General features: G+C 51.8%; 1 protein-coding gene across 3 annotated transcripts in view; it reads right to left on the bottom strand.

The window, feature by feature from the left end:
* The window catches only part of FAM163B (family with sequence similarity 163 member B), a 33889-nt gene extending 10767 nt beyond the window's left edge, over positions 1-23122 (bottom strand). The window contains exons 1-2 of one of the 3 annotated variants that reach the window (XM_068914836.1): positions 22751-23122; positions 20164-20373 (exon numbers count right to left, since the gene is read on the bottom strand). The gene's annotated coding sequence lies outside the window, so the exon portion shown is untranslated. Of the gene's footprint in view, positions 1-14018; positions 14082-14188; positions 14314-20163; positions 20374-22750 lie in introns of those variants that run through there. The other 2 variants (XM_068914834.1, XM_068914835.1) reach the window with 2 other exon arrangements.
* Between the last annotated feature and the right edge of the window lie 485 nt (positions 23123-23607).

Raw genomic sequence — 23607 nt, 5'->3', positions numbered from 1 at the left:
ATCAAAAAAGTAATTCTACCAGAAGACTCAGGGAAGGAAACTCAGAAGGAATGCACTTCCCTGGACAAAAGCTAGGCTGACTGCTCAGAACAGAGATCATAGTTATTTGTCCTGATTATCAGCAAACCAAGTAAAGCAAATCTGCATTGCAAAGTGCATCACATAGCAAAGGTATCAAAATAGGGTGGGAGTCAGTCTGAGGTGATTTCTGGTTATAGGATCACTTCTGGAAGAGCTGGACCGGCTCTGTGCCAGGGAGCTTGTCCTTCTGAAACAGCAACTCTCCCCAGAATCGTTCCACTCACCCTGAATTTTGGAAGCTCTTCAGGATGAAAAACAGCCATGGCTGCCTGCCTGATGAAGCCAGGGGAGCCCGAGTGTCCACGACCTCGGTGCTTTACACTAATAACTCATGCCAGCTTTCCTAGTGTAACATCACATGGCAAATGCCTCGAGAGCAGTGGTTTTGTCACTCCCGTGCTTTGGATGGGACCGTTGGGGCATGCAACGTGAAGTGACTCACAGAGAGGCGCCAGCTGAGCTGACGGCAGGTTACAGTGCCAGCTCCCAGCTCTTGTTCCTGGGAGATGAAGCTGTCTTCAGTAGATTTTACACACACCATGACTAATGTTGCCACAGTGGAAAAGGGCAACCTCCCACCCACAAAACTCCTGAGGAAGTCTCCTGGTGCTAGTGGCACTAGCACTGCAGCTGAGAAGGGTTTGATAGTTCCAGCCTGGAGAGCCTCCATGCAAGAGGATCTTTGCCCACCACATCTTGGATGTGTCCAAGATGGTGATGGGGACAAGGCTCCTATGGAACAGAGCTACCACATAGTGGAAGAGCAAGGATTTGCTGCCCGCTGATAGCCACGCAAAGTGACAGGAGAAGCATCTCTTACGGTGGTCCTCCCGCAGTTACTGCTTTAGCTTGGAGGAGTTTCTTGGCTCCGGCCATGCAGCAGAGTCCGTACAGAGCCTCATTCTTATGGGAAGACATTGCAGCAACTGGCAGGGGGGAGACCGACCAAGTCAGCCCTGCTGGGATTCAGAGCTGTGCTGTTAGAAACACTGTAAGCTTCAAAGCTTGTGCTTATAACTTGTACTTGTTGCCTCAGGCCACAACAAAACCACATAGACCAATGGTCAGCAAAGTGAAGACCAATGGCTGCTGCAGCCAGCAGCTGGCCCCAGCTGTAAATTCAGCCTTCATGCAACACCTCAACTAAAGCCCAGATTAAGCCTAGGGCCTCAGACCCATACGCTTCCTCAGCTTTGGCCAAGAAAGTAGTGTTAGGCCTGAGAGGGAAAGTGTTGTTATTATAACACCCATTTTACAGACAGGGAAACTGAGACATGCTGGTTAGGGCTCTGCTTTTGAAGCCTGCTTTTGTGATGCCTATCAAACGCCAGCCCATTTCTAGGCCAAGGTGACTTCCCCCAGGCCAGGCACCGAGTCAGCAGGAGAGCCAGGAGCAGCTCCGCTCTGCTTCCAGCCACCGCACTGGCGGTCAGGAAGGATGCGCCCCTACATCCGTGGTGCGGCTGCCTGCTCTGCGCCCCCTGCTCCCTTCGGCCCTGGTGGCCCCTGCAGATGCCGTCAGGCCCAGCCAGCAGATCGGGGCTGGTCGAAGGAAGGACACGTGCAGTGTACCTTTCCACTAAGCAATAAAATCCAACTGGCTTTGCATTTCCAAGAGGTGAGAACAGAGCTAAGCAGAAAGGGAAGATCTTAGGCAGATTAAAGTATTTGTGAACTGCACAGTTCTCCCTCATTTGCTTTTATGAAACAGGCCCCAAACGGGTTGGGATGGAGGCAGCAGAAAGCACTGTTTCCTTGGTGCATATTAAATGCAGCAAGCGGAGAGCTCCAGGGACCATCCTCCATTCAGCCTCCGCAATGGGCAGGACAGGGAGCAGCATCCGTCAGTGACTCCTTGCAATCCCCAGAGCCGGCACACGTCCCCTGGTTGTCCCTCAGCCCCCCAGCCATGGGTCCGGCAGTCCCACACCGTCCCCCAGGACCCTGCTGTCACAGGCCACTTCCTAAACTCACTCTCAGTAATGTGATTTACACGTTGCCAGTTGCAAGGAATAAAGAGGGAGCACAGCCAGGGCTGTCTCCATCCCCGTGCTCACAGGTAAATGACAGTAGCTCCTGGTCTTGAAGACTGGAGTCAGTACTGGTGTCCGGGCACCATCTTCAGCAGGTCGGCTCCCCCATGCCATCTCTCACCTTGCTGTGCTACAAAGACAAAGTCTTCCTGGAGCTTTTCCTCCAGTGCATCCCTTACAGCCTGCCATGGGGATTTGCTCTTACTCTGTTTGGGGGATTACTACTGGACTTTGAGCCGGTAGTTTTATACTGAGCCCCCTTGAGAGGAACCGATCTCAGCGTGCGCTGGGGAGGCCAGCGGCAATTCCTGGGACAGCTGGACAGGAGAGATGGGCTCTGGCTCTCCACGCAAACTGCTTATTCTTGCTTTTATCTCTTCCTTCCGTCTCTCCACCTCTACTGCTCTCCCCTCTCTTCCTAGTCGCTCCGTCACTCAGAATCTCCTTCTGCCCAGTTTTAACCTCCCAAAGCCCACAGATCTCTTCTCCATCAGTCCCTCCTTCTCTGCCCTTGCGACACAAACTCACTGCAGCATGACCTTGGTCTGTGCGTACAAATCCTCCTGCCGCAGGAAACCGGGTGAATCCCTGAGTTCTGGCTCCAGCCCACGACGGAGGCCAAGCTCTCCCAGCGACGAGCCTCCGAGCTCCCGAACAACCGCCCGGGCGCCAGCAGCCCCACCTGGGATCTCCAAAGAGATACACATTCTTGCCTTAAAAAAAAAAAAACCCTAGAAAATCACAAACTAGGGTATGGAGTTTCCATAGCTACAGCTTTACATTGCTCTCGCAGAGGCTCAAGTTCAACCTGCGTTAGGAAAAGCGGAGGGATTTTCCCACTCCAGCCCAACAAGGTGCTAAGACACATGAATAAAGAAGTGGACAGGAGAGACTGAGCTCAGTGATTGTAGGAATAAGCATAAATGTTAAGCACTGGTACGCGAGCCTGCTGTTAGCACTGCAAACCTGGCAGCCGTCGTGTGCTGCCTGCTTTACCCGACCCATCACTCCTGCCGTAGTCACTTGTCTGGGGCAGGAATAACTGGGCACGAGTTTAATTTTCAGGCGGGGAGGGAAGGAGAGAGTTTTACAGCCCCTCTCTCATTAGCACGGCGAGCAGGACATGTACCTGCATGCCGCTCGACGAGGTCAGAGCTAAGAAACTGCTCCACTTAGATGAGGGTCTGTGCGGTGCTGGCACGGCTGGACTTTTAGAGACATCAGGAGGCAGCGGAAGCAGTGAATCTGCAAAGATTTAGTGCTCCTGCTAATTAAGATGCACTGCCTCCAGGATTTGGGAACTTGGGGCTTGCCTGCTTCATATTCGCTGCTCGTACAACGTAATAGCATACACTCTGTGCTGGAGTCAATATTGCAGTTCATGGCAAAGGACACATAAACTTGCAAATTGCCCTGATTATAAATGAGAAGGCTATGGGCTTCCTCATTGCTTGCGACCAGGAGTGTTCTTGCAAGTACAGGCAGTAAAATCCCCTTATATCCCCTTTCAATAAGAATTTATCATTGCTGCGTCAGGGGAATGAATACAGACAGCAGTCTGAGAGGGTAATTTTTGGGCTCTTGGCAACTTACACTGAACCATTTCCAGTAAATTCTCCTTTTTCCTCACTTTAATTCAATTAGAGCTTTTCCTGAGCAATGAGAGAGGAAAAGATTTAACTCAGAGGAAGAAGAACCCACAACAACGAAACAGTCATAAGCAAAAAAGCAGAATAGATTAAGTATTTCAGCTCAGCTGAAAATCATCATTCGGCAAATAAAGAAACAGCCAAAAACCTTCACACCAATTGTTCTACTTGAAAACATGTGGGCTTAACAGAGCTGCTGAGATCAAATGTTTGAAATATCGACTGTTCCCAGGGATAGCATCTTTCAGAAATCAAAACGCATGATATATCACAACGTGATATGTCTTTTTGCCGGGCATCAGCATTAGAACGACGCAATCCCTGCCTTTGAAATGACTCCTTGACGCTAGCGAGGCCCTTGAGAGTGAGGCGGTGATTCGGGCTCCACACACGCGACCTGACTAATTTCCCCTCCGTTCCCAGGAGCCAAATAAATATTATTGCTGGCACCGAACACCAGAGGAAACGGGGGCCCGCGAGGCCGATGGGAACGAGGCACCGGCTCCCAGGCTCACGCGGGTTTCCCGGCACACCCCGCGTTCGGAGCAGGGCGCGACAAGTTTGATGCCGAAACCTTTCCGGCTCTCAGCTCTGCAGCTCCCAGGTGCTGACATCTGCAGCAAGTCCATGCCGACATCTTCAGTCTGCATTTTCTGTCTTCCTCAGTTAAACGATGCCTCGCTTGTGGCACCTTAAAGGACCAGAAAATACCAAAAAAACCAAGTCTTAAGGCAGCGCTCTGAATCGCTGCTCACATTGAGCGTTTACGCCTCTAGGAAACATGCCCCTCCTTGGCCTTGCAGAAGGGCAGACGGGCCAGGCTACCCAAAGCAGCTGCTCTTGCTGCGAGATGGCCCGGGCTGTCTGCAGCCCCGAGGAGTTCAGGTCGCGCTAACCCCGGTCACCTTGTGTGTGTGGGATTGCTTCCATCCATCCTGGAAAGCCTCTGGGTATGAGCAGGAGGAGACCCACACCCCCAGGGCTGCCCATCTCTACCCTCCAAGTCCTGGCTGAATTTCCCCTTCCTTCACTTGAACAGGGAACAAGTTCACTTTAATGAGTTCACTTTAACAAGTTCACTTGACCTTGTTGGGAAGTAGGTACGTTACACCCTTAAATAACACTTTCTGCCCCCAAGCTAATGCGTGCAGATGAGATGGATTGGGAACCCGCAGCCAAAGTGGCAAAACCATCCACCAAGCCTGCATGGACTTTCTGAACTATCTGGCCACTGTTCATCCTGCTGAAGGTGTTATCACTACAGCAAGCCCTTCATTAGCAGTCCACCTTGACTGCTCAATAGGTTAAAGTCTTAACAAAGCCCAGACCTGCAAGCATGTGCTTCTTTGCCGGCCGGTGGTTACCAGACCAAAGCTCATCGAAATGCAGGGTGCCCAAACTGTGATCGAAGGCTGCCTGCTGGAGAAGGCACTTGCAAGGTTAAAAAGACCACAGTGCTCCTCTGGGAATCCCAAATACATTCACTGCTGTCTCAAGGCACAGGCCTATCTCTGGTTAATAAAACGCACTACAACCTGGCTACTACGGCTCCTTGTCGGCATGACGGAGAGGCCAGGAGAGCCTGCTGGGAGCGCAGCTCCCAAACCAGCCCAGGAATCGCCGCTGGGACCCTAAGAAGCTTCAGATTTGTTTCCAGTTGGTTTAACTGGGACATTATGAAATTGTACAACACTGTGCCATGGGAGTTACACGGCAATGTCAGAATCCATATCAAACAAAAACACTTTTTCTTTCAAGGTTCCTGCAAATGTTTTCATCTGTATTTACTTTTGGAAACCTTCCCTTTTCCAGCAAAACCTGCAGCAACATCCTTTCAGTGTTTCTAAGATTTGCATGTTTTCGAGGCTGGGCAATTTTACTCCTCTGCAGTCAACAGTACTGACATAGCAATATTTCTGATTTTTATTTACTGCCAATCAAATCCTACAACATTTTTAAGATCTACCCCGTGTCTGCCCATCCAATATCCAACAATGCAACCCCGTATTTACGATGGTATCCAGAACGCAACAAAGATCAGCGCTTGGTTTGTCAGAAGTCTGTATCATAGTCTTTTGCTTTCTATAACCTATGTAGTTTTATTTAAAAATAAAACAAAAACAAAAACGTGATGCCAGAAACTCGAGGGAGAATATGTGCAACCAAGAAAATCCGACTTTCTGTGGGCTGAATCTGCTCCCACGAGCTACCATGAGAGTCAGGAATAACTCTTGGGAAGTCAGTGATGCTAAACTGTTGCAAATCAGAAGCTGCAAGCTGGAACTGCCTCGTATTAATTGTGTAAATATTGTGCCTGTCTTTATCGCAGGGGAGCGCGCATGCCCACGGGGTGTCACAGCCGGCGCTGGCCGGAGGGGATGCAGGCAGGCCTCCGCGGCAAAGAGCAGCCGGGCTTCTCCGAGCCCATGAACCGAGAGCCGCAGACATGTGCGTCCCCTCGGGGAAGCAGACTAACCGCGCACAGGTTTTTTTTGCCTGTCCTTGCTTGCTCGTGAATAGGAGTCTCAGGGGAAAGCCGTGGAGACAGACCTAAGTGTGAATTATTTCCCCAGCCCCTATTTTGTCCAATAGAACAAAAACCCCGCAAAATCAGCTCAACAGCAAACCAAAATCAACACTTTTTATCCTTCCCCTCCCAAGTTCACTCCCACTCTCGCTGCACGGCTATTTTTCCCCAGATCACACCAATAATCTTTCCAGGCCTTAGTTACCCAGCAGGCAACACCAATCAACGGAAGATATATCCCTTTCCTTCCACAGGAGAGCTTTACAAACTGCCTCCCTGCAAATCTCTGCTCGTCCTGGCTTGCAGAAGAGACGCCTGCTTTTTCCTAATGGCAAAGCCGTGCATTGCCTAGGCCGTCTTTCAGCAGCCAAAGCACTGCAGCTCTTGCTCAAAACGGGGTCTCTGGCAGCCTCGAGACTGTATTTTTTCCCCAGAGGGAGTCCAGCCTGGATTTCCACAAAGAGCATAATATCTTGATATGTACCTCACGTGTATTTTGTTAACTCGGGGACCTCCCCAGGAACAACGCGAGAGCTATTGTGCTGCGAATGGTTGCCACAGCTTAGAGCGGAGTTAAGTTGCAGCCGTTAATTGCATCAGAGGAGGGCAGCTGCTGACAGCAGGCTCGCCAAAGACTGCCAATCAACCTGGCTATTTAAGGGTTGGTCAGGTTTATCTTAAGCAAACCTGATCTTCACCATATAATCCATCCCATAATAGTTGCAGTGCGCGGGATGAAGGCTTTGCAGACTGCCACTAGAGGGGACACATCGATTTTAGCAGCGCGGCAAGAGCAGATGCTGGAGAGCAGAGCCGGCTGGCAGCACGCTTTGGGGCAGTGGTTTCCCTGTCCAAGGCAAGGTGGAAAACTGGTCATAGGAATGAGCAACATGCTCAGTGAGTGCGACGCCCTGCACCGAACAAGTTTTAATCTATCTGCAAAAGACAGACCAAAGGGCACAGCACCCTCTCTGTTTTACAGCGTGGGCACAGATGAACAGAAAAAGAAGAGTTAGTGATTTGTCAAAGCTCAGGCAGGAAAACCTATGATGGATCTCAAAACTAAACAGATCTGAAAACACACTGAGAGCAAAGGGAATCCAGACATCAACGGCATGGCAAAGCCAAAGCGACAGCCGCTGCTTAAATGGGGAAGCATACAATTGCCACGCACAAGCAACGGTCTTTAGACTCTGAGCTCTGTACAGATGATTGCACTGTCACTGCCAGTTACGTCAGAAAATATTATATTATTTCCTGGGGAAAAAAATAAACATACAACCCAAGGGAGCAAAGGTGGAAAACCGGGGTAAAAATGAGCAAAACTGTTTGCAGGCAAGTAATTTTTCTCGCAGGAAATCATCCCTCTAAGTGGGTGTTTCAGTACAGCTGCAATTTGCACGCTGCAATACAGCCACTTTCGGGCTTCGGTTCACTTCCCGGCAAACTCCCTCTGCCTGCAGGCACGCCACGACATAATCACAGCGCATACCTGCTCCGATGAAGTCCCCGTATCATCTTGTACAACAAAGTCCAAAACCTCGCTCCTTTGTGACTGGTGCCAGTTTGCAAGTCTTTGAGTCTCGAGACGGTTTGACCTGCTGCAGTCTAAGGGACGGGGTCAGGCGAGGCCGGGGGAGACGGGGGCTTCGCAGCTGCGGCGCGGTCCCCAGGGAGTTTCAGAGCCCTCCCATCACCAGCAATCTGGGTGTTTGCCTTTCTGCAGGCAGCCCGCTGCCTTTCATTAACGCTGATATTTTCTCCCCTTTAACCTGAAACAGTCTGAAACGCTCAGTGAGTGAAGAGACAATCTGGCTTTTACTGCTTTTAGCTCTTTAGGTACAAGAAGAAGTGCTACAGAAGGCCAGTTCTGTCCGTTATGGTCCAGTCTAGACAGAGAGCTGCTTTCCAGGCAGCTGAGGAACAAGGCATCGCTCTGCATGGGAACGAGCGAAAGGACAAAGGACTTTTCCTCCCAGTTTGCTAAGAGTCCTGACAGCACAAAGGAGGGAAATCACAGCTCTCTTTATGGCGTCCCCACCACTTGCAATTCTCCCAATATAACGGATTTTCTGCAGCTCAGACCTTTTGATGAGCTTGTAACCAGAGCAAAGCGATAGTGTGGCCTCAAAATCATACTAAAGCTGGCAATGCAGAAGGTTTCATCCCCCATCTATCAAGAAGATCATCATCTTTATCCCCTGCCAAAAAGAGGCCGATTAGTGCAGCTGTGAGGGAGCCTAAGCTGGAGTTTAGTGGAAATTGGAAAAAACCCTACAAGCTCTTTAACCAAAGCCTATTTTTCAGGCTGGCAGCTTCCGATGGTTATCTCGCCACCTAAGTTTTCTGTAATTGGTGTTTTAGAAAGCAAGAAAGAAGAGAAAAGGGCTGCAGAACAAGCAGTAGTTACTGACCCGCAGGAGGGAAGAGCTGGAGCATCAGCAAATAAATAGAAGAAAAAAAGGTAGATGAGAAACAGCAGGCCGGGATGTGCGGGCTCCACACCGTTCCCACAAGCACGCACCGGCTGAGCTCCGCCGCGGATCTGACACGGGCTCACGCCAGCACCAGGTGAGGCTAGAGGAGGACTTGACAGCGGAAGAGGACCAGCAGCGAGTGTGGGGGACGGGTGCTTCCCGGAGCGGGGCAGCGCGCTCGGGCGAGCTCCAGACCCTCCGATCGCGCTCGCCCCCAGCTCGCTCCCAGCGGAAAACAGTGCCAAAACAGCATGAAAGCCATGGCAGCACGTGTCACAGCTTCCTCCCCATCGCCGTTCTCTGAGGTGCATGAAATTAGAGGTGAGAGCTAATTGCTGTTTGCCCTCGGGCCAAGGTAAGAAGCCAGGAGTAATTTCTGCCAGGAGAGCGTGCAGATGGAAAGCTGGTGCGAGTGACAGCAAAGCCACATCTCCTCCCTGCTGCCACATTTTAGCAGCCTCCTTGTCACCAGGATGAGGGAAGGGGATGGCTGGCACTTTGCTTCTGCAAACATTTCACTTGTCTCATTCTTTTTTTTTTTTTTTTTTTTTGAATAAGGATGCTATTCACTGAATGGGGAAATGATGCATAAAAGATGTAGTCTGCAGAGTATCTATTTCCTACATCTGCCTCGCTGAGCCCTAACAGTGCTCGCTGCACCTCCACCAGCCTCCTCTCTCATGCCGGACAGGCTCACACCCTCTGTCTCTGAGCTGGTTGCTTTACTTACTGCAAATGAGAATTTTTTTCTTCTCAAAGCTTTGGGGATGGGCTCTTTCTCTAGTCTTCCCTGCTGGAAGGGACCCTACTGTGCTATACTGCTGAACTGAGAAACCTTTCTGCTGTTGAACCCCGGGGGACTCCCCCCAGCCCCAGCTGTGCCCCACAGCCTGCTCCCTTTCCAGAGTCAGATGCACAGTTCCTAGGCTCGATCCAGTCATCACTAAAGTAAATAGAATAACTCCTCCTGTCTTCTGTTTGGATCAAGTCCCTGCCATGGGTAGAACCAGCTGAAACTTGCTTTTGGGTTTCTTGTAACTTTGCTCTAAAATGTCCTTCAGAAAAAGGCAATTATCACAGGGCCATTAAGGCTTTCCCCCTTGCATGGCCAGATAACTCGCTAGGAGTCTCTTGAAATAACCTTTAAACAATAGATCCTGTCTTGTTTACTGAGTGTTTCTGAACTCAACGGTAATGCATCCAGATGTCATCTGTGTCTACTGTAGGCCTAACTATTTCTGGAAACACACCAAGGGCAAATTGCTTGGGTAATGTCAGATATTGTTGCAGAGACAAGTTTCCATCTCTTCGATAAAAGCCGTGGAGCAGAGACGAGCGTTACGGGGAGGCAGAGCTGTGCGCACAGTGCCGTACCATCCATGCAGTCCCACGTAGGAGTTGCGTGCGGTGCCCTGTAGCTTGTCCCCTATATGATCATAGGCAGGTGCAAGCCACATGCACTCCCCTTTGGGAGAAAATCAGCGTACTGCCAAGCAAAGCTTGACAAGTCACAAACTGCCATGCTGATCCTGCTGGTTTGTCGCTATGGGTGGCTGCGGTCCTGCAGGTGAGCAACAGGGAGAACAGCACTGGGGAGAGCAAGTAGAGGCTGAGCTACCTTCATGGCCAGGCAAAATTCGGGAACAAGTCTAGGCTCGTGTTGTGCCATTACTCTGAATGAAGCCAAACACCACCTCTGACCCATCACAGGTGCTTGTCTTGAAAAGCAAGATAAAACTCTATCTGAAGTGAGAGGGTAAACAAGACTCCCCCAGCACCTGACTCATCTCTTGTCTCCACGCCACGGGCTGCCAGGAGGAGCACCAGGCACACGCCGAGGGAGATGCCAGCACTGCCTGACAGCGCCCTGGGCTGCAGTTTATGGCTGGTGCTCCACCAACTCAAGTCAAAAACCCGCATTCACAGCTGTGTAGGATGGGGTGAAACATGCTGCACTGGGATTCCCAAGCCCAAAACACCCCGTGCAAATGGAAAGCAGGCTGGGAGCCACAACTGTCTGGGTGTGAGCAGCCTTTACCTGAACGCGGTTTTGCCTGCCCAGGGATTCACGCCTTCTCCAGCAAGCATTCGTTTGGAAACACAACCCCAAATGGCCACCGCAGAGCTAGCCCCTGTGATTTTGGCCTAAATCAGCTCTATTCCCTTTCTCCTTTCCGTGCTGCCTCCGACACAGGGGCACTATCATCTTGAGAACTGCACAGCCCGTGGGAACCGGTTCGTCTCCCTGGCGCCTCAAGCCACTATTAATGGGTCATGGTCATCATTAAGCTTTTCAGGGAGAAATGTGTGCAAGGATATTTCAAAAAGTTATTCGAATTTTTAATTTTTTTCCCCAACCTTTTCAGCTGACTGCTGCGCCGGCCTGTCCGCTCGGTGACTGCAGGGCCCAGAGGGTCCTAATGTCGGGCCTTCTCCAGGCTGCTCTGTCTCAGCACCAAGGTCTCAGCCGTGACCTGAATGCAACTGGAAGGTCTGAAGGAAGTCAGGCTGCATCACCCAACATATTTTTAGTCTCTCTGCCAAGCTGTGGTGTTTGAATATATGTTTTTTTCTCAGTGAAAAGGTAAATAAATCCTGTAATAAACTACATCATGAGGAGAAAAGGAGATAACAGACAATGACATGAGAAGAAGTGTAAAGCAGAATGGGAACTAGCTGCAAGTTCAACCCACACCTGCCACCTCTCCTCCACTCCTTCCCTGCTCTTCTTACGCGTTAAAAAGTTGCATCACAAGCCACGTCTGCAGGAGCCCTGCCAGCAACAAACCCTTCTTCACTGGCCATATCCTGACCCCCTTGACAACACGACGGCCAGGTACCACAATGTGACATGTGAGGAGGTGCCGAGTTAGGACTGTTTCTTATGACACTAGTACGCTTAGGCACTGTACAGCCAAATGAAAAGCTCAGAGGTTGGTACCTGCTCAGTTATGTAAATACCATACAGCTTTGGTCAACTGCAAAGCTCCTCGCCAAACTAACCTCTGGGAACTGAGGACATATCCTGGCGGGCCTGAGGGTCACTGTCACAAACGTCTTTAGGCTGCAAGGATGGAGCTAAGCTCCCTGGCTGTGCGCAAGCACCCAAGGGCATTGAGCACCCAAATACCTCTGTGGATCTGGCCCCCAGCAGAATTTTCAAAGAAGCCTCAGGAGGTTCCTGTAGGGCTGGTAGGTTGTTCTTCATCTTTAGACATGGGAATGCACTTAAAAAGACTTGAGCCAACATGTCATTGAAAATGAGCGGGTCCCCTGCTACTTAGCCACTTCCGATAATGTTCTCCTTGGATTTTAAGTCTGTGAGGCGAAACCTTCAGACTAGGCTCTCGTATCACCTATATGAGGGTTTGGAGAGTGTTGCAACTACCATGGAGAAGGATCAGGATGAGACTTGACAACTGGAACTATCTGCAAGGCTTTGCTGGAATGCAAACAGAAACACGACTGAGCTGCAGTTAATAAACACGGCGCTGTTAACGTTCTGCGACTCTTTTGTGCTCAAGTAGGCACACGCATTTCAGAACTACCTGTATTTGTAATCTGCACTCACTGACAAGGAAACAGAAAGGAACAAGCGCAGAGTGGCTGTTTCCTTTCTTTCCCCTCACATCGCCATATTTTTCCTAAGTGAGAACCATTGTACGGAGGGGCGATAAATCACTGTCAGTCACTTTAGGGGGGATTTTGTTGAAGTTCTTTATATCTTTTGAGCGCCAGCAGCAGTCCCTACGAGTTCTTGTCATTGTTCTGCACAGAAATCGTAGCGTGCAGAGGAAGGAGGTTACAGGTTTAATTACAGCTGCACAGTCTTTAAGGTGTTTGAGTTGTCTTTTCACCAAGTGACAACTTTAATGCATCTTTCTGCCTATTTCAGAAAAGAAGAAAAACAACCATAAAGGGTTGCAAAGAACCTTTCTTTGTTCACATGCCATCACAATGGTGCAAGTGCCTAAATGCAGGTGTTTGGATAGCTCACGCCTTTAGTTTATGAACAATGTACATAAACTGTTGTCCCTTAACAGCATTATATTTTAGATGCTTACACAGTGAAGGGATGATACAATGACTGAAAAAAACCCAATCACACAGGGCACTATTGCTCAAATGAGGTCAAGCGGGAGAACTGTCTGCACTCTTCACACATTGGGATACCAGCCAGCTTTCCTAAAATGACAGGCATCAATCATGGATGACTTAGGTTTTCATTTTACCAGTTAAGTTTTAGGCTGATCTCATTGCTCTTTTTAGGCTAAAAGACAATCTGTTGAACCTCCAAGCACAGTCTTCTCTTACCTTTAATTTACTGTGTCAGAAAACTGCCTACCTTAATGAGTATGAGCACACCCCCACTACCTTCCGAGCTGGGTGATCTGTTATGTCAAACATAAATAATCCTGTCTGAAACCACTCAGTATGGGGAAATGAAAAGCCATCTTCGCTTGGGAGCTTCCTCTCTCCCTCATGCAGACACCCCCCCCCCCCCCCCCGGCACCACTTGCAGACTAGCTTTAATGCACTGAGCAATGCCCGTGTGCAAACCCTGGGCTCCAGGTGAGATGTGCACGCAGGCCACCACGAGCGGCCAGTTTTGAACCCAGGCCAAGCGCACGAAGGAGGACAAGCCGTCCCCGAGGAGGGAAGGACACGACCTGCGCACCCAGGCAGGGCACAGTGTGGCGCAGGGGGAGGCTTCCCACCACAACCCCGAGAGATGCTTTAATGCCTCCCTTCTCATATATGGCTTTGAATCTAAAGACACTGCAAGACCCAGGAAAACCAAGCCGGGAGCTATTTTTCATCCTAGCCCTAGGTGCTGGGGCTCGACCGGTCCCCCCGTGACAGGGGAGCAGATGCTGTGCAATTCTCCAGGTCCCTCTTTGCTCCATCTCCCCCGCTCCAAACCCCTTCCTAGCCACAACTGTCACGGCGAGGCGAGTCCTCTGCCTGCTTTTCTCTCCGCAGACGTTCCCCGCGGACCCGCGGCTTGGCTGCCGGGCTGCAGGAGCAGCAACCCCACCGCTGCTTTGAAAAGCAAGAGAAGCAAGTGCGGTTTAGGATGCGCCAGGAGGAGGGAGAAGAGAAGTGAGGAGGAGAAAAAGAGCTGCAAGAGACCCCGGCGCTGCCAGGGACGCGGCCCGGCCGGGAGCAGAAGGACCCCGGCAAAGGCAGGGGAGGTCCCTGCGCACGCAGCGGAGCTCCGCGCCCCGCTCGTCCTCCCCGTCCCTCTTACCTGCAAACATGGGAATTGTGCCTTGATCGCTCAGGTGAGGACCGCGTCTGCCAAAGTCACCAGCTCGGAGAGCATCAATGCAAAAATAAAAATAATGATTAAAAAAAAAAATAATAAATTAAATAAAGAAATTAAAAAAAAAAAAAAAGAAGAAAAAGAAACCGATTTACCGTGCAGAGCAAGCGAGACGGGAGCGAACACCCTGGCGGCACATGGCCGGTCCCGGCAGCCGCGGTTTTGCGGGGGAGCGCGCTCCGCTCCGCTCCGCTCCGCTCCCCGCCCCGCGCCCCGGCGCCGCCGGTGCCGCCAATGACGGCGGGGCGGCGCGGCGCCCCCCAGCCCCGCGCGCCGGGGCTGCACACGGGCCGCGGCGCGTGCCGCAGCGCCCGCCGCCCCCGCCGCCCCCCGCCGCGCCGCCGCGGGGGGGGCGCCAGCGGCGCTGTCCCGGGCCGGGCCCCGCTCGGGGCTCGCGGCTGCGGGCGGCCGCGCCGGGGCGGAGCGGCGAGCTGCGCTGGCACCGCGCCGGCGGCCCCGTGGGGCGAGCGGGGGCACCCCACACCGAGCTGGGGCACCCACCACCGAGCCGGGGCACCCCACACCGAGCCAGGCTGTCCCCACGCACGGAGCCGGGGCACCCCACACCGAGCCGGGGCACCCCACACCGAGCCAGGACACCCCACACCGAGCCAGGCTGTCCCCACGCACTGAGCTGGGGCACCCCACACCGAGCCGGAGCACCCCACACCGAGCCAGGCTGTCCCCATGCATGGAGCTGGGGCACCCCACACCGAGCCAGGACACCCCACACCGAGCCAGGCTGTCCCCATGCACGGAGCCGGGGCACCCCACACCGAGCCGGGGCACCCCACACCGAGCCAGGACACCCCACACCGAGCCAGGCTGTCCCCACACACGGAGCCGGGGCACCCCACATGGAGCTGGGGCACCCCACACCGAGCCAGGCTGTCCCCATGCATGGAGCTGGGGCACCCCACAAGGAGCCAGGGCACCCCACACATGGAGCTGGGGCACCCCCCACTGAGCCAAGCTGTCCCCACGCACGGAGCTGGGGCACCCCACAAAGAGCCAGGCTGTCCCCATGCATGGAGCTGGGGCACCCCACAAAGAGCCGGGGCACCCCACACCGAGCCAGGACACCCCACACTGAGCCAGGCTGTCCCCACACCGAGCCAGGACACCCCACACATGCAGCTGGAGCACCCTACACACAAATCTGGGGTATCCCACACACGGAGCTGGGTGTCCCCATGGAGCTGGGCGTCCCCACACAGAGCTGGGTCACCCCCCACATGGCGCTGGCTCACCCCACCTTTCTGCACGGGCAGAGCCGAGCTGTCCCCGCACGCCCAGGCCCCGGCTGCTCTCCGCGTGGCTGAAACGAGCCTGGAGGCCGCCGAGGTGGCGCCAGCCCGGCGGCGGGAGACGGCCCTGCTCTCCCTCCCGCCCGGTGCGCGGAGGAGCGACGGCCGCGTCAGTTCGGCCAAGGGAGCCTTCCTCCCGCGTGCTGGTGCGGGGAAAGCATCCTACCCCACGTAGGGTTTGCAAGGGGCCACGAGGAAACCGAGGCGAAACCCCAAATCCCTGCTATGTAGCTCCACAAGGATCCCACGGCGCTTGATATTTTAGGGGGCTTTCTCCTGTGCACCATTTGTCAGCAGCTGCGCCCCGTTTTTTGCTATCTAGTTTCGGTGACAGCCACCCCAGGGAAGGGAGCGTCTCTCCTTTTCCCACATCCGGGCTCATTCCAATATAATCAGAGCTACCAAGGGAAATCCTGTCTCTTTGAAAGTACTGGTCTACAGCTCTCTCTGAATAGTGTCCTCTTTGGAAGACTTCTGGTGCCGGTGGCTGGTAAACCAAGCCCAACTGGCTCCCGTTCCCCTGGTCCTCATCGCTTCACCAGCATCCTCCATCCTGCCGACCTGCCCTCCCCTCGCATCTGGGCCTTCCTCCCGCTCCGGGCGCTCTCTTCGGCATGTCTTTGGATGCTGAGAAGAAGCATCCAAAGCTCTGGGCATAGCACGCTCAGCAGCACCAGCAGTGATGACTGGCAAGATTTCATCCGCGCCACACACGTGGATGTCGTCCCCCTTCCTCCCCCGAGCTGGTGTAACAAGAAAGCAAGAACTGCCCCAGCTTCCCACTGCGTTCCCTCAGGCCTGGTGGCCGCTCGTCCCCAGGCACTGGGGGAGAGCGGCTCAGCGCCTTCGGCTCCCTCGGGAACGGAGGAGGCTCCGCGTTTCGCAGGAGGCCCCGACAGCCCTGCTTAATTGCACCCTGTGCCATCAGCTGCTGAGTCACCCAGGCTGCGGGAAAGCTGTCAAGCCCCCTCCTGAAGGCCACTGCCACCTTCCAGCCTCGCCGCAATTACGCTGGGAGGACGAGCGCGTTCAAGCTGGAGCGTCTCCGTCTATAGGGAAGCTTGACTTTCTCCCAGCAGCTTTAATTTCCATTGCCACACCTGCACTTTCGGTTCCCAAGTTATTCCTAATATCTAACTTAATATTTCCCTTCTGCAGTTTTAGCCCAGGAATACTTGTTCTGCCTTTGTTGACTGATGAAAATAATTGGTCTCTGGTCCTTTTATAGCACATCTGCTCTTTTTAAGATGATATCACTTATAGCACTCTTTTAATCTATAGAGAGGGAAACAGTCGCATTTAATTAATTGCTCCCTAAATAAACTAATTACTGCCAGTAATTTCAGCACACTTTGCACTCAGTTCAAACGCCTGCGCGGAGATCTGAAAGGCAAGCCATCCGGTCTGTTGACAAGAAATGAAAGAAAGGGAACAAGAAATAGTTTATCTTTAGAGGGTCTACTTAAGACTATTATTTTTTAATTATTATAGACTCTATCGGTCAGCACTGAAATGACTGCATCGTGCCTCCTGTTCAGTTTCACTTGAAGGTTGCTTGGCCTATAGGAAAAAAATATTGAAAGGCTATGCCAAGAAAATACAATTTTAGCTTTTTATTACTTTTGTGGGTCAAATATCTTTGTCTAGCAATTTATCATTGTATCTTTGTTCAGAAATGTGGAAGATAGATAGAGTTAGAGGTTCTCTGTTTGGGTCATTCATTTTAGCGTCAATGTCGGTATTCCTGTATTAAAATAAACAGGCTCCTTGCTTCCTAAGCTGCTTTTCTAATGAACGTGTCAAAGCAATTCTCCACTAATCTGAGCGCAAGATAGACGCAAGGAAAACCAATGTTATAACAAGGGCTTTGCAACTATTTGGGCTACCTTGAGCAATATATTTTCCAGAACTCTTAACACCATGTCCGCTTACTCTCAGAGCAAATCTGTGAAGATCAGTTATGACGGCGACAAAGGTTTTATAATATATTTCCATACTGCAGCAGCATGCAAGACCTCCGCTGGGAGCAAGAGCCCATTGTGCTAGGTGCTGTACGAACACAGAGTGCGAAGAAAGCCGCAGTCCCATAGACCTTACAATATAAATTTTTACAGGATAAAAATGCTAATCCAGTATCTGCAGTATGGGAGCCAGTTGATAACCCTGAGAGCTGGCAACTGGCCAGCTCTACCTTTTACCTAACCTCCTTGCCATTTGGAAAGTATCCTGTGTCTGCCAAGTTTGTGAGATAAACAGACCAGAAGCAGCCAGAAGCCAAATCATTTGTGGGTTTTACGCAAAGTTTTCAGATTATAATCAACTGTTTTCCTCTGACACCACCAATGGGTTGCTCACAGTGTTAACTGCTTCCGTAAGTTCACAGGTTCAAGCAGCATTCCTGCAGCCACAAATTCTTGCTTTTCTCACACCTCCCTCCGAACTTGGGACCAAACTGCCTGGCAATATTGTACGATCTTCCCCTCATTTAGCACCCAAGTGCCTTGCAGTGCTGGAACCAGCATCCCTGTAGAGCTAGAGCAATTCTTGTTATCCTTGTTTTACCACTGGGGAGCTAAGGCAGAGGGGACTTGTCCAAGGTTACACAGGGCGAATGTGGTAGATGGAGAAGATGAAACCCAGCTCTCCACTCTCTAGGCCTTTTTCCCACCTTCAGGCAGCTCCATCTCCAGAGAGCAACTCATAATGCTCTGCCACCAGGGAAGAGCAGGTTCCCATCTACTTATCATGCCCCGAGTGACATCTTCCTTCAGAAGTAAGATGCCACCTGACCTATAGGCTATGTGACCACAAACCACAACCAAATCTGTACATTGCTGGGAGCAATGAGCTATTGAAACACTTCTCGGTTTTCCTTATTTATTTCTAGTGCTCCACCAGCCTGGCTTCCACAGCAGCTCAGTGGAGATGATGGTGCCAGTTCTAGATTCAAGCCTTTTTCAGCAATTGCAGTTGTTCAGTGGACACAATACAAATCAAGCAGATGGCCTCTCGCGGATACAAGAAAACACACATACATCCGAAACAGAGCTAATTTTTAGCAGAGGACGCTTAATGTTACTAAAGGATCACGCAGCCTCTGCCAGTTCCTCAGAATTGGGCTGCAGATCTCCAACATGAAAACACAGAGTTAGCGCTCTAATAAACTACCCACACACATTTTACCAGCACAGCCCATACATGTTCCACGGATCACAACAGAAAATACAGCTGCAAGCTGGGTGTAGATGCAGTGGCCAGGTACAGTGTCAATGCGACCTTGCAGAAGCTTGCCAAATACTGACCTTTTTCCCCCCCCCCCCCCCCATTCCTAAGGGCAGGGCCTTCTCTATTGCTGTTCTGTGGCATTTGTTTTTGTTTTAAGCTCTTGAGCAGTAAGTAGGCGCCTGTGTGTGCAACTTTAACCACCGAACAAGGCTCACCTCCTGCTACTGAGATCAGCTGCCCAGCCTTCATGAACCTGCCTGGCACTTTGCTCTTGCCCATGATTAGGTAGTACACCTCCTCTCGGACAATCTCCAAGCCCATCCCAAGTATTCATGAAGGCAGCTTCGTAATTCTCCACAATGTCATCCTCCTCTTATTGGGACATGAACACGAGCTCTCAGCATCTTAGGAATCCTCGCTGCATTTACAAGGCAAATGTTTTGTTTAGGTGAAAACAGCAGTCTGATTCTCAGGTTTATGCTCCCCTCTGCTTTAATCACCCAAAACCAGAGCCAGCAATGTAGGAACTGCTGGGCTTATAATGTAGCCCTCCTAACGACCCCAGACCTAACCATGCCCCAGCTTGTCGCCACTGCTGCACCTATTGCTAGCCACTGCTGTGGTTTACAACGTTGGTTCAGGCACCTGCGGAGCTGAAAATGCTTTGGGACCAGGTCTGCTGAGGCCAGACGTGTGTTACTCTGTCTGAGAGCTCTCTATCCTTCGAGGTGAAGACCTCAAAGTGCCGAGGGATGGGTCAGTTTAAAAAAGTTAACAAAGCAACAACAAATAAAAAATGCCTCTTAAGTAAGTCTTTTAACCTGAACTGATGAGTTACATAGTTCCACAAGCTGTCATGCCTCACACTCGCTGTGCTAAACTGCCCCTGCCTGTAACCGACAACATAAGCCAAGGCTCTCTGAGTAACATCAGCCTCAAAGAGTACGACACGGGTCAGAGGTGCTCTAAGGGAACAAGCCTTTAAAAGCTGCTCTGTGGTATGCGTTGCCTGGCACATCATGCTGCATTGCACCCATCAACTCGTGCCTCTGTGCACAACATGACATATTTAACTTGCTGTAATGTGATCCTGCCCAGCCGTTTCTTCAGTTGGCAGTGCCGACAAAAGGAAGGGCTTAGCATGAGATGGGGGCGGAGAGGAGAATTTAAGGATGCTCACCACAAATTCCCTCATGCCCCTTTATGCAGGACAGTCCTTGCCCCAGAGGCAATGGGTGCAGGAATACTGGGGGCTGCTGGCTTGAAAGGCCATGGGAGGAGCTGGGGGAATAATCCAGCTTTCGCTGGTAGCCAGGCCATGGTGGCAATAGGGCAGAGTCTTCTATCACAGCCTTTGGAAAGCCAAAGAGACAGTATCTATGGGAAACACCTTCTCCTTCCAGCTTAATGACCCCTTCAAAGGATGTCAAGAGGTTTGTAGGACAGGACTTCCCCGTACCAGAGCCGTGCAGAGTTTTGTGAAGTACATTATATTTATCCACTCTTTCTATCTTTTATTATATCTTCTACTATCTTACCTGCTAGAGACATCAAGCGTACAAGGCAGATCTAGGCCTGCAACCTCTGTCGTTCAGTACATCAACCCTTTTGGTATGCTGATAAAGCTCCACCTGCAAACTCCTTGGGCTCTTTTGCTCCAGTATCTTCGTCCGGCTTGGCTCTTCTTGATGCTGATGCTGGCTTGCTATGTAATCTTCAGGAAGCAACTTAGTGCCAGAAAACAATGGCTACAGAAAAAGCAACAAGAAAGGCTGGTATCAGGCCCTGTAATGCTTCTGGTGAAACAAAACTGTGGTGCAGAGACCACACAGAAGGGCTCGGCATCCACCTCCGCCCATGCGAACTCCCACGGCAGACAGACCTTCCCCTGGACTCACGCTCACGGAGAATTCCAGCTCCTTTTGCTGTTGTTTTCTGTCAAATCAAAGAACATTTCCCCACCTCTCCTGTGATGTGAGGGATTGATTCATGAATGTTAAGACAGGGCCTGCAAAATTGGGGATGACAGGTAACGCAGAAGGGAAATGCAGCGTGTTGTATGCCTGAAGAGTAAAAGCTGGCTTTGGTATGTTTTTAAATGATAAAGTAGATCTTTCTGAATTTCACATTCTCCACCACAGACTAGGTAATGAAGCATGGAAAGATATCTACTAGAACTAAGAGGCAGAGTGACGGGAGAGAAAACAAATGGGTGAGTGAGTGCCCCGAAGTGAAAGGCATCTGGAAGGCCATGAGGGAGCAGAAGCAGCAATGTCACTGTGAGGAGGTCACCCACAGAGGAGCAAGGAAGATAGGAGAAATAAGGCACTGGTGGGACTGACTAGGGGCTTGGTGATAGCATCTGCAGGGGAAAGACAGGAAGAATCAACATGGTGGTAGGACTGGGGCAAGTCTTTTGTGCCTCTCCAGCAGAATGAGGCTAGAGCAGGGTTTATCCTGCATGGAGCATCTTTTGCAGGGACACGTGAATCTGTGTTACAATGCGTGGAGATGGTTATTGCAAAGCCACTTTATTTATGGTATTTTTATTGGCAGGGGAGTGGGAGTGCAATACAATTTTAGCCACTCTGATGTTTCCATCTCCCTTACATCCCACCTCCATTTCTAGAGCAGTTTCTTCTTTAAATTACATGAGTCCTCAAACTCAAGTACAAAGGACTTTCTGTACCTGAGATGGCACAACGCTAGCTGGCTGGCTCTGCCTGAGCAGGCTCAGGTGTGGGCAGTTATGGGAGAGCAGATAACTGTATGTCCCCACCACATCACCAGTCCTGGCCCCTGCTAACTGCAGGCTGCAGGATCCCTTCACATACGGCAGAAGTAGGGTAGGGCCAAGATCCACACAAAGTTCAGGTTAGATGTATTTGACTACAGAAAGATGCAGTTTGTGCCTTGAGCTGCAGAGAGCGCAGCTCTTGGGCATGAGTAGGTTCAATAAACAGCCTAGCCAGCATCACTTTTTTGATCGTTTTAAAAAGTTCTTGAAGATTGGAGACAGTCACCAGGAGCTACTGGGTTTTCAAATGCTTGCATGGGAGGTAAATGTGTGACCCTCAGGCCAGCCCAGGTTGTGCATGCGTTTGGGGGTTGAAAGGCAATACCAGGACATAGTCTGAGGAGTCAGAGAGCAGTAACACCCTTCCCCAACACAGACCTCACAGTAGGATCACAGTAGGGCTTGATTTCATGAACTGCTGCAATAAACACTTAAATGCATCTTTAAGTCTTATTCACTTCCTTAGACCCTAAGTTCAAGCCGAAGGGCTTTGCTCAGAGCCGTATAACCCGCCCAACAAGCTCAAGCAGTGCTTTTAGCCCCCACTGTCTGTGCCAAGCAAACCCCAGTCCCTCGGCTGTTTCCCCTCCCCGGCGTCTCTGATGTCCCACGCATTTGGCAGCCCTGCGGCGCTGGCTGGCCAGCGGGCAGAGACCTGAGCAGGCAGGGAGCCGCCAAGCAGCCACCGCTCGTGCAGGCACAGCCAACTCAGGAGAAGTCTCCCTGCCCGCGAGACCCAAGCTCATGTCTCTGAGCCGTATCAAACACTTGCACCTCAGGATCCCTCCCTCCCTCGAGAGGTGGCTGTGCAGCGGAGGGGAGATGTTGGCCTGCACTCTGCTGCGATGAGCTGAGGCCACCACTTCACTGCACGCCACATCTCAGACCTAACGCAAATCTCTCCCATCTCCCACTGGAGCTATCCACTTGATCGCACAACCCTTCCGTGGTTTTATAAACAAACCCAAAGCACGCTTTAGTCTCTTCCCGTCCTTTTCAGATATTTTGGGTATTTGTGGCAATCTCTCCTGTTTATATAACAAAGCCACAGCCCCGTGTTTGTTGTACCATATCCATGGTAACCCTAATATAGCATGCACAGCGAAGTAGGATTTCATTAGGTAGCTAAGCTGCAGCAGGAGTCGGGAGGGAGCCCTGGGGAGGGAATGTCTCGAGGATGCTGAGCTGCGCGAGCAGCCTGTCGGAGAGGTGTCGTGCTGGCCCCCCGGGCGCGAGCGCCTGGTGAGGCAGCGCCGCCCGAGGAACAGTGACCAAATGATGCTTCCCAAAACTCTGGCCTCTTCCCAGCTCTTGCAAAACCAACTCACCGTGCTACGGTGCTTGCTACAGCCCATGCACCTTCCTCTCGTGCCGCAGGAGAGCCGCAGGGTGCACGACAGGCCGGCTCAAGAGGAAAGGTGGAAGAGACAGGAGGTGCTCAGCCTTCCTCGTGCACTTCAGCCCTCGCCTCCGCTGCGGGAGCAGTGGGACCGAGCCGTGCAGGGTGGCCAAGCGCCAAGTCTGCCACCGATTAGGGGAAGCTCCTCCAGCGGCAGCGGGGAGGTCCGCCCGCAAGGCCGGGGCTGGGTTGCATCCCGACTCTGTCCTCGCAGGGGGTGGCAGAGGCAGTACTCAGCGTACACGAGAGAAAACTTGGCCCTGAGCAAGACAAAAGAGTGAAATAGGTTAGGAGAAAACAAGAAGCTGGGAACCGCACTGGTTTAACAAGGCTAAGACAGAAACTGATGCTCAAGCAGGAGGAAACACTGCCCACCTGCACCTGGTGGAGCCATGGTCTCCTCCGAGCGTCCCACTGCAGTTAGCACCCACCCCGCTTGCGGATTAAACAGCAGTTGCTCCAGCCACGTGCAGCCGCTGTCTTGCAGTCCCGCTGCAAAACGCTGGGGCTGAGAGCTAACCACCCCGAATCGTGGCCCGGCAAGGTATCACCGAGAGACGCTTTGAAGTCCTCACCCATGCCTCCATCAGGCAAAAGTCAGCTCAGATTTGCAACGCCAGTACCCCAAAGCCTGCCCAGGGCGCCGCAAAGGCAGCTCGAAGCCTGCAGACCCCCTCTGACTTGCTACGGGAACAGAACTGAGCAAAGCGATCCTCTCTCGAAAGGACAATGAACAATTCTCTCGATCCTGGAACTTATATTGAGTAGTTCCCGCTATATAACCCC

This window comes from Struthio camelus, chromosome 20 (assembly GCF_040807025.1).
Source record: "Struthio camelus isolate bStrCam1 chromosome 20, bStrCam1.hap1, whole genome shotgun sequence".
NCBI classification, from domain to species: domain Eukaryota; kingdom Metazoa; phylum Chordata; class Aves; order Struthioniformes; family Struthionidae; genus Struthio; species Struthio camelus.
This window is presented reverse-complemented; position numbering and strand designations above follow the sequence as displayed.